This window comes from Sapajus apella, unplaced genomic scaffold, assembly GCF_009761245.1.
Source record: "Sapajus apella isolate SASKATOON/1434 unplaced genomic scaffold, GSC_monkey_1.0 scaffold264, whole genome shotgun sequence".
NCBI classification, from domain to species: Eukaryota; Metazoa; Chordata; class Mammalia; order Primates; family Cebidae; genus Sapajus; species Sapajus apella.
In genome coordinates this window covers 281,383-292,225 of record NW_022437204.1, presented here as the reverse complement: position 1 = coordinate 292,225, position 10,843 = coordinate 281,383, and the positions used below count along the sequence as shown (strand labels likewise).

General features: G+C 37.3%; 1 pseudogene across 1 annotated transcript; it reads right to left on the bottom strand.

The window, feature by feature from the left end:
* Positions 1-139: 139 nt before the first annotated feature.
* LOC116545403 lies at positions 140-803 on the bottom strand (annotated as a pseudogene). The gene has a single exon (XR_004266299.1). The product of XR_004266299.1 is annotated as a translationally-controlled tumor protein pseudogene (transcript).
* Positions 804-10,843: the final 10,040 nt, after the last annotated feature.

Sequence of the window (10,843 nt, the reverse complement as noted above, 5' to 3'; positions counted from 1 at the left end):
TTTTTTTTTTTTTAGTTTAAATGCATTTTATTTTTAGAGAACACACATGACATTTTTTTCTTAAAAACAATGCCTCCACTCCAAATAAATCACGGTCAAAATAAATGAAGATCTCAAGATGGCATCAGTCCCATTTGTCTTAAGTCTTGGTGTGTGGATGACAAGCAGAAGCCAGTTATGACGACAGGTGATAGATCCAAAGTAATTGCCAAATTTGTTAACATTTTTCCATTTCTAAACCATCCTTAAAGAAAATCATATATGGGGTCACACCATCCTCACGGTAGTCCAATGGAGCAACCATTCCATCTGGATTAATGTTTTCACCAGTAAAGAACTGGTCGTTTTTGAAATTAGCAAGGATGTTCTTGATTTGTTCTGCAGCCCCTGTCATAAAAGGTTTTACTCTTTCTGGTCTCTGTTCTTCAAGTTTGCCTTTGATTGATTTCATGTGATCTTTGATGTACTTCTTGTAGGCTTCTTTGTGAAATTTTGTTTCCTGCAGGTGATGGTTCATAACAATAACGACACCAGTGATTACTGTGCTTTGGGTACCTTCGCCCTTGGGGCCTTCAGCGGAGGCATTTCCACCAATGAGCAAATCATCAATGTTACCTTCTGTCCTACTGACCATCATCCCCTCCACCTCCAGGCACAGCCCATCCTCGATCTCCCGGATCTTGTAGATGTCAGAGAACATCTCATTGTGGCTGATGAGATCCCGGTAGATAATCATGATGGCGGCTGACAGGAGAGGACCACGGCGCTAGCTTAGCAGGAGTCGGAAAGCTCCGCTCAAGGGCGGTGCAACCCGAGCGGCGCTGGGGGGCGGGGGGGCGGGGCGGAAAAGGCCTACGTGGTCAATTAAAACCCATCAATTTATCTTATGTCAGTTTTCCCTTCTGTATTATATAGGTGAATTTTTAAATAATTGATAAAAGATTTTAAATTTTTCTTTTTGATTTCTGCCAGTCATGCCTATTTAGAGCATTTTAAAACTTAATCTGACCAGTTATGTGTGTGTTATTTTTGCAGTTTGAAGTTATCCTCATATTTAATATGCATGTTTCTATGTCTTCACTGATGTGACCAGTCAACATGTTGCTGACAACTGGGAATACAGCAGCTGAAAGACAGCGATAAAGAACCCCTGATAAGCTGAGCACTTTGGATAGCACTCCTTTTCCACTCAGCAAGCTGCTTAGAATCTGCTGTAGAGGATGTTGTCTGCTCTGTGTAGAAAGATGCCCTGAAATGCCTGTCACTAATTCTGTGTGCCTCTCTGCTGGCTTCAATGTGTGTTTTTCTCTCTCCTGGCCCAGTTGTTACTCTTCTGTGGGAGTTGACCTTTCCGCAGCAGTAGCTTCATTGCTTAAACAGACAGAGAAACATCTGAGGGCTTATATCACCCCCTATAGTGCTGGCCATAGCCAATTAACTGACTCCAAGAGTGCAAATCCTAGCTTCTTTGCCTCTAGTTTGACAAATTCAGGTGACATGTCATCCATCCCATTTTTCATGATAATATGATGGAATTACAGTGGCTTTTTCAACTGAGCATAAAAATATGCTTAGTATTTCTTTATGTTTTATGGTAATGATAGTTACAAATAAATGATATTAATAATTAATTAAATGCAAATAAAACCATTACATAGCTTGACAATAACGTTTTCTACTAACAGATAATTTTAGAAATTTAATAATAACAAATAATGCTAAACATGTGGGGCAAATGGAGGCTCTTATACACTCCTGAGGGAACCATTTGGGATTATCTGGTAAAGTTAAACTTACAGGTACTATGTATGATATCCAGTAACTGAAGTACTTACACATTCACCAGAAGACATGTACAAGATAGTTCCCAGAGTTATCTTTAGTGGGAAAACAAGTAGAAATGACCCAAATTAACATTAGAATGGATTAGCATACAAATGGATGAATGAATTTTGACATATTCATAAATTATTGCTACACATGTCACTGTGGATGTGTTTCAATAATGGAACCTGCAGGTGATGAGAAGAAAGGCACAAAAAATAGACAAAATATTATGTCACTTATATTAAGATGAATACATAGAGTTTTGAATGATAAGTTTAGGAGTAAGTACATATGATATAAAATAACATAGAATATCAAATATGAGCTAATGATGGTGAGACTGTAGTTGTATTGGGGATCAAGAGGAAGAGTATCCTTGAGGCTTCCAGGGTCTGAGATCTCAGGGAACTTGATTTGGGGCCCAATAATAGACACGTTTGTTTTTTCAAAATCTTTAACCTATACATGCATACTGCCTAATGAGCATTATAATATATTATATAATATTACCCAGAATAAAATTTGAGCTTAAGTAATACATCAAATAAACTCTGTTCTCTTCTTTAAATATCTAGGAGATTTTCCCATTTCTGATAATTGACCGATAGACACAAGCCATCCTTACTGTTGTAAAATTTACTGTTGCGTACCAATGTTCTCAGAAAGATTTCTTCAAGAGATAGGAGCATTAAGGTGAGAAACTTGTTGGAACACTCCAAAAAGTTTCCTTTTTTTTTCCATAAAAATGTGTCAGGCCATACCTATTTTTCCATCAGGATTTGGTAAGAAAACTTTAAAATGTGGTAAATGTATTTGCAGTTTAATCTCCTGTCCACATCTTCTAGGTCTGGAATTTTTGTAGAAAAGCAATATAAATAAAATAATGGATTTTAAACATATGCAGATAATAAATAATAATGAAAATACTTTAAAATTATGTTTCCAATACAACATAATAGATATTGGTGAGGACCCTATTTACTATTATCACCATGATTTAGTGAAAGAAATAACATGTTAATACTAAAAAGGCAAATGGACATTAAATCAGAATAAAAGTAATTACTTTCCAAGAAAAAAATTAGTTTTTGAACTCATAACATCTAGCATGTGGAAACATGTTTATTTTCCATTTGTCATTAATCTGGAAACATGCTCACCAAGGGAGTCATGCACACCAGCCTAAGGGAACCAGTAGACTCCCTGTTTTGAATTAGATGGACATTATTCCTATAAGTAGTATGTTGAGAGTATATTTTAGAGTTTCCAACATTCACAGATTAAGATATTTCGAGATTAAGTTTGGGATTTTAATGGTAATGTTAAAAAGAAGAGTTTGTAGAAGTGATGAAAGTCCTAGGTATTGTCAAAATCTCTAACTGACCAAACCAGAGAGAAATAGAATGCATGCTGAGACAAATGGAATCTCACAAAGCAGTTTATTGGTTAAATCTTTATTTAAAAGGCACTCGGCACAGGAAAACAAAACTAATTTTGCTAATCGAACTCTGAACTTAAAATACAGCAACATAAGAGAAGTCATAATTTAAGACAGAAACTATCAGCTCGAGTTAAATAGCAATTTAACTTCTTTTCTAGAGAAATGTGTACTCAGGTAATATTTCTACCAAAAGAAGAAAGAGGAAGAGGAGGAGAAAGAAATCGAAGGAGAAGGAAAGAACAGAAAACAGATAATGTATCCTGGCTTCCTACTGAACACACATGAACTCAGATACATTAAAAAGGAGAGATTCTGATTTTCTAGAAAAGCAGTGGAAACTGGTATAGTTATTATTTATTATAAACTTATAGTTCGATTCTGGAAACTGTGCTGAATCCTGTTATCAGTTCTAGGAGCTTTCTGGAGGAGTCCTTAGGGTTTCCAAGGTAAATGATCATATCATCAGCAAACAGGGACAGTTTGACGTCCTCTTTACTGATTTGGATGCCTTTTATTTCTTTCTCTTGTCTGACTGCCCTGGATAGGACTTCCAGCACTATGCTGAAGAGGAGGGTGAGAGTGGGTGTCCTTGTCTTGTTCCCATCCTCAGAGGGAATGCTTTTGACTTTTCCCCATTCAGTATTATGTTGGCTGTGGGTTTGTCATAGACGGCTTCTATTACATTAAGGTATGTCCCTTGTATGCCAATTTTGCTGAGGGTTTTGGTCATAAAGGGATGCTGGATTTTGTTGAATATTTTTTCTGCATCTATGGAGATGATCATGTGATTTTTTGTTTTAAATTCTGTTTATGTGGTGTATCACTTCTATTGACTTGTGTATGTTAAACCATCCCTGCATATCCCTGGTATGAAACCCACTTGATCATGGTGGATTATCTTTTTGATATGTTGTTGGATTCAGTTAGCTAGTACTTTGTTAAGGATTTTAGCATCTATGTTCATCAAGGATATCAGTCTGTTGTTTTGTTTTTTGGTTGTGTCCTTTCCTGGTTTTGGTATTAGGGTGATGCTGGCTTCACAGAATGAATTAGGGAGGGTTCCTTACTAATCAAGATACTTGTGTTAAGTGGAATCACTGGGGTTCAGGGCAGAATGGATGGATGTGAGATACAAGGGAGAAAGGGAATAAAAAAAACCCTAAGCCAGGGTCCTAAGAAGACTATCTACAGGCATTTAATAATCAAACTCCCAAAGGTTAAGGAAAAAGATCCTAAAAGCAATAAGAAAAAGAAACAACATACAATGGAGCTCCAATATGCCTGGCAGCAGACTTTTCAGTGCAAAACTTACAAGCCAGGAGAGAGTGGCATGACAAATTTAAAGTTCTGGAGGAAAAAAAGCTTTAACCCTAGAATAATATATCTGGTGAAAATATCCTTCAAACATGAAGGAAAAATAAAGACAAACAAAAACTGAGAGATTTTATCAACACTGGACATACCATACAAGAGATGCTAAAGGGAGTACCTCAATTAGAAAGAAAAGGACACTAATGAGCAATAAGCAATCACCTGAAGGTATAAAACTCACTGGAAATAATAAGTACGCAGGAAAACACAGCATATTATAATTATATAACTGTGATGTCTATTCTTAAGTAGGAAGACTAAACAATGAAGCTATCAAAAATAATAACTACGCTGGGCGCGGTGGCTCACGCCTGTAATCCCAGCACTTTGGGAGGCCGAGGTGGGTAGATCACGAGGTCAGGAGATCAAGACCATCCTGGTCAACATGGTGAAACCCCGTCTCTATTAAAAATACAAAACATTAGCTGGGCATGGTGGCACGTGCCTGTAATCCCAGCTACTCAGGAGGTTGAGGCAGGAGAATTGCCTGAACCCAGGAGGCGGAGGTTGCAGTGAGCCGAGATTGTGCCATTGCACTCCAGCCTGGGTATCAAGAGTGAAACTCCGTCTCAAAAAATAATAATAAGAAGAAGAAGAAGAACTACAACAATTTTTCAAGACATAGTACAATAAGATATAAATAGAAACAACATAAAGTTAAAAAGCAGGGGACAAAGTTAGACTGTGGAGTCTTCACTAGCCTTATTTTTGCTTGTTAGTTTCTGCAAGCAGTGTTAAGTTGTTATCAGCTTAAAATCAGGTTATAAAATAGTATCTGCAAGCCTCATGGTAACTCAAATAAAAAAAAAACATACAAAGGATACACAAAATGTAAAAAGCAAAAAAAGTAAACCGTATTATCAGAGAAAATCTCTTTCACTAAAAAGAAGATAGGAACAAAAGAAAAGGAAGATCACAAAACAACCAAAAAAGAAATAACAAGATAGTAAGAGTAAGCCCTTACTTATCAGTATTAACAATGAATGTAAATGGACTAAACTCTCCAATCAAAAGACGTATGTGGCAGAATGGATTTTTTTAAATGACCCATTTATCTGTTGCCTACAAGAAACACGCTTCACCTATAAAGACACACACAGGCTGAAAATAGGGGGATGGAAAAGATATCCTCTGCCAATGGAAACCAAAAAAGAGCAGAAATAGCTATACTTATATCAGACAACATAGACTTCAACCTCCACCTCCTGGGTTCAAGTAATTCTCCTGCCTCAGCCTCCCAAGTATCTGGGACTACTGGAGCACACCACCACACCCAGCTAATTTTTGTATTTTTAGTAGAGATAGGGTGTCACCATGTTGGTCAGGATGGTCTCGATCTCTTGACCTCGTGATCCACCCACCTCAGCCTCTCAAAGTGCTGGGATTACAGGCGTGATAATTCTGCACCTGGCCAAGAATTATTTTTAATTATAAGAAAATAAACTTTAAGCAAGTTATAGAAGGTTTATGAAAATTAACTTTGTAAACAATTCTGTGTGTGACCAGATCTGCCCTACAAGAACTCCTGAAGGGAGCACTAAATGGGGAAAGGAACGACCAGCTGCAAAAACATACCAAACAGTAAAGACCATCGACGTTATTAAGAAATTACATCAACTAATGGTCAAAACAACCGGCTAGCATCAAAATGGCAGGATCAAATTCACACATAACAATATTAACCTTAAATGTAAATGGGCTAAATGCCCCAATCAAAAGACACAGACTGGCAAATTAGATAAAAAGATACAGTACCCATTGGTGTACTGTATTCAGAAAACCAGTCTCATGTGCAAAGACACACATCGGTTCAAAATAAAAGGGGTGGAGGAAGATTTACCAAGCAAATGGAGAGCAAAAAAAAAAAAAAAAAAAAGCAGGAGTTGCAATCCTAGTTTCTGATAAAACAGACTTTAAGCCAAAAAAGATCAAAAGAGACAAAGAAAGGCATTACATAATGGTAAAGGGATTAATGCAATGAGAAGAGCTAACGATCCTAAATATATACGCACCCAATACAGGAGCATCCAGATACATAAAGCAAGTTCTCAATGGCCTGCAAAAAGAACTTAGACTCCCACAAAATAATAGTGGGAGATTTTAACACCCCACTGTCAATACTAGACAGATCAATGAGATAGAAAATTAACAAGGATATCCAGGACTTGAACTCAGATCTGGACCAAGCAGACCTAATAGATATCTACAGAACTCTCCACCCCAAAACCACAGAATATACATTCTTCTCAGCACCACATCACACTTACTCTAAAAGTGACTCCATAATTGGAAGTAAATCACTCCTCAGCAAATGCAAAAGAACTGAAATCATAACAGTCTCTCAGACCACAGTACAATTAAATTAGAACTCAGGATTAAGAAGCTCACTCAAAATCGCACAACTACATGAAAACTAAACAACCGGCTCCTGAATGACTACTGGATAACTAATAAAATGAAAGCAGAAATAAAGATGTTCTTTGAAACCAATGAGAACAAAGACACAGCATACCAGAATCTCTGGGACACATTTAAAGCAGTGTCTAGAGGGAAATTTATAGCACTAAATGCCCACCAGAGAAATGAGGAAAGATATAAAATCAACACCCTGACATCACGATTAAAAGTACTAGAGGAGCAAGATCAAACAAATTCAAAAGCTAGCAGAAAGCAAGAAATAACTGAGATCAAAGCAGAACTGAAGGAGACAGAGACACAAAGAAAAACCCTTCAAAAAATCAATAGATCCAGGAACTGTTTCTTTTTAAAGATCAACAAAATAGATAGACCACTAGCCAGACTAATAAAAAAGAAAAAAGAGAAGAATCAAACAGATGCAATAACAAATGACAAAGAGGATATCACCACCAATCCCACAGAAATACAAACTACCATCAGAGATTGCTACAAACACCTCTAAACAAATAAACCAGTAAATCTAGAAGAAATGGATACATTCCTGGACACTTACACCCACCCAAGACTAAACCAGGAAGAAGTTGAATTCCTTAATATACCAATAACAAGGTCTGAAGCTGAGGCAGAAATTAATAGCCTGCCAATGAAAAAATTCCAGGACCAGACAGGTTCACAGCCAAATTCTACCAGAGGTACAAGAGGGAGCTGGTACCATTCCTTCTGAAACTATTCCAAACAATACTAAAAAGAGGGAATCCTCCCTAACTCATTTTATGACATCAACATCCTCCTGATATCAAAACCTAGCAGAGATACACTAAAAAAGAAAATTTCAGGCCAATATTCGTAATGGACATTAATGCGAAAATCTTCAATAAAATACTGGCAAACTGAATCCAACAGCACACCAAAAAGCTTTTCCACTACGATCAAGTCAGCTTCGTCCAACGGATGCAAGGCTGGTTCAACATATGCAAGTCTATAAACATATTCCATCACATAAACAGAACCAAAGACAAAAACCCCATGATTATCTCAATAGATGCAGAGAAAGCCTTTGAAAAAATTCAACAGCTCTTTATGCTAAAAACTCTCAATAAACTAGGTATTGACGGAACGTATCTCAGAATAATCAGAGCTATTTATGACAAACATACAGCCAATATTACTGAATGGGCAAAAAGTGGAAACATTTCCTTTAAAAACTGGCACAAGACAAGGATGCCCTCTCTCACCACTCCTATTCAACATAGTATTGGAAGTTCTGGCTAGGGCCATCAGGCAAGAGAAAGAAATATTCAAATAGGAAGAGAGGACATCGAATTGTCCCTGTTTGCAGATTACATTATTGTGTATTTAGAAAATCCCATCTTCTCAGCCCAAAATCTCCTTAAGCTAATAAGTAACTTCAGCAAAGTCTCAGGATACAAAATCAATGTGCAGAAATCACAAGCATTCCTATACACCAATAATAGAAAGAGAGCCAAATAATGAGTGAACTCCCATTCACAATTCTACAAAAAGAATAAAATACCTAGGAATACAACTAACAAGGGATGCGAAGGACTTCTTCAAAGAAGAAGTCCTTGAAGACCACTGCTCAAGGAAATAAGAGAGGACACAAACAGATGGAAAAACATTCCATGCTCATGGTTAGGAAGAATCAATATTGTGAAAATGGCCATACTGTCTAAAGTAATTTATAGATTCAATGCTATCCCCATCAAGCTACCAATGACTTCCTTCACAGAATTGGAAAAAAAAAACACCTTAAACTTCATATGGAACCAAAAAAGAGCCCACATAGCCAAGACAATCCTAAGAAAAAAAAAAAAAAAAAGCTGAAAGCATCACACTACCTGACTTCAAACTGTATTACAATGCTACTGTAATCAAAACAGCCTGTTACTGGTACCAAAACAGAGATACAGACCAATGAAACAGAAAAGAGGCCTCAGAAAGAATTCCACACAACTACAACCATCTGATCTTTGACAAACCTGACAAAAACAAGGAATGGGGAAAGGATTCCCTGTTTAATAAATGGTGTTGGGAAAACTGGCTAGCCATATGCAGAAAGCTGAAACTGGACCCCTTCCTTACACCTCACACAAAAATTAACTCTAGATGGATTAAAGATTTAAATATGAGGCCTAACACCATAAAAACTCTAGAAGTAAACCTAGGCAATACCATTCTGGACATAGGCACAGGCATGGACTTCATGACTAAAATACCAAAAGCAATGGCAACAAAAGCCAAAATAGACAAATGGGATCTAACTAAACTTAAGAGCTTCTGCACAGCAAAAGAAATTATCAATAGAGTGAACCAGTAACCAACAGAATGGGAAAAAAAATTTGCAATCTACCCATCTGGCAAAGGGCTAATATTCAGAATCTACAAAGAACTAAAACTACAAGAAAAAAACAACGCCATCAAAAAGTGGGCAAAGGATATGAACAGACACTTTTCAAAAAAAGACATTCATGCAGCCAACAAACATATGCAAAAATGCTCATCATCACTGATCATTAGAGAAATGCAAATAAAAACCACATTGAGATAACACCTCATGCCAGTTAGAATGGCTATCATTAAAAAATCAGGAGACAACAGATGCTAGAGAGGATGTTGAGAAATAGGAATGCTTTTACACTGTTGGTGGGAGTGTAAATTAATTCAACCATTGTGGAAGACAATGTAGTGATTCCTCAAGGATCTAGAAATAGAAATTCCATTTGACCCAGCAATACCATTACTGTGTATATACCCAAAGGATTATAAGTCATTCTATTATAAAGACACATGCACACGTATGTTTATTACGACACTACGACACTGTTCACAATAGCAAAGACGTGGAACCAACCCAAATGCCCATCGGTGATAGACTGGATAAAGAAAATGTGGCACATATATACACCATGGAATACTATGCAGCCATAAAAAGGGATGAGTTCATGTCCTTTGCAGGGACATGGATGAAACTGGAGACCATCATTCTCAGCAAACTGACACAAGAACAGAAAACAAAATGCCATATTTTGTCACTCATAAGTGGGCGTTGAACAATGAGAACACATGAACACAGAGAGGGGAACATCACATGGGACCTGGGGGTGGGGGGCCTGGATTGGGGAGGGATAGCATTAGGAGAAATACCTAATGTAGATGATGGGGCAATGGATTCAGTAAACCACCACCATGGCATGTGTATACCTATGTCAGAAACCTGCACGATCTGCACATGGACCCCAGAACTTAAAGTATAATAAAAAAATTTTTTTAAAAAAAAAAAATTCCCTTTTTTTTTTTTTTGATGGAAAGCCCATCCTCTCCTACCTGTTCCCCATAACTGGCAGGTGTCACATGGTTGACTGCAGAAGGGCCTGCCAGCCAAGGGACCACATCAGTATAAAGAGCAGCTGCCACAGGAGTTCAGCTGGGTTCCTTGGAAAACATCAGACCTTGCCAGGCCATGGCACTCTGTTCAGAAACAGATGACTCAGTTTCAGCAAAGCCAAGAGTGTAATGTGAAATCCTTAAAAAATACATTTTTCATAACATTGAAGTATTCTGTGAACTTCTTTTTTTAACTGTATGTTTGTACTTAACAGCATTAAGAACCAGTCTGACTGGCATGGTGGCATGAGTCCAGTTCATCAATTTTAGTGGCCAAGATTTCTAGCCTCCACCACTCCAGTCACCAAAATCAAGACTGTCTTTATTTTCTGTTTCTATCTAGTTACAAAAAAAGGAATCAATTTATGAAAAGCTACACAT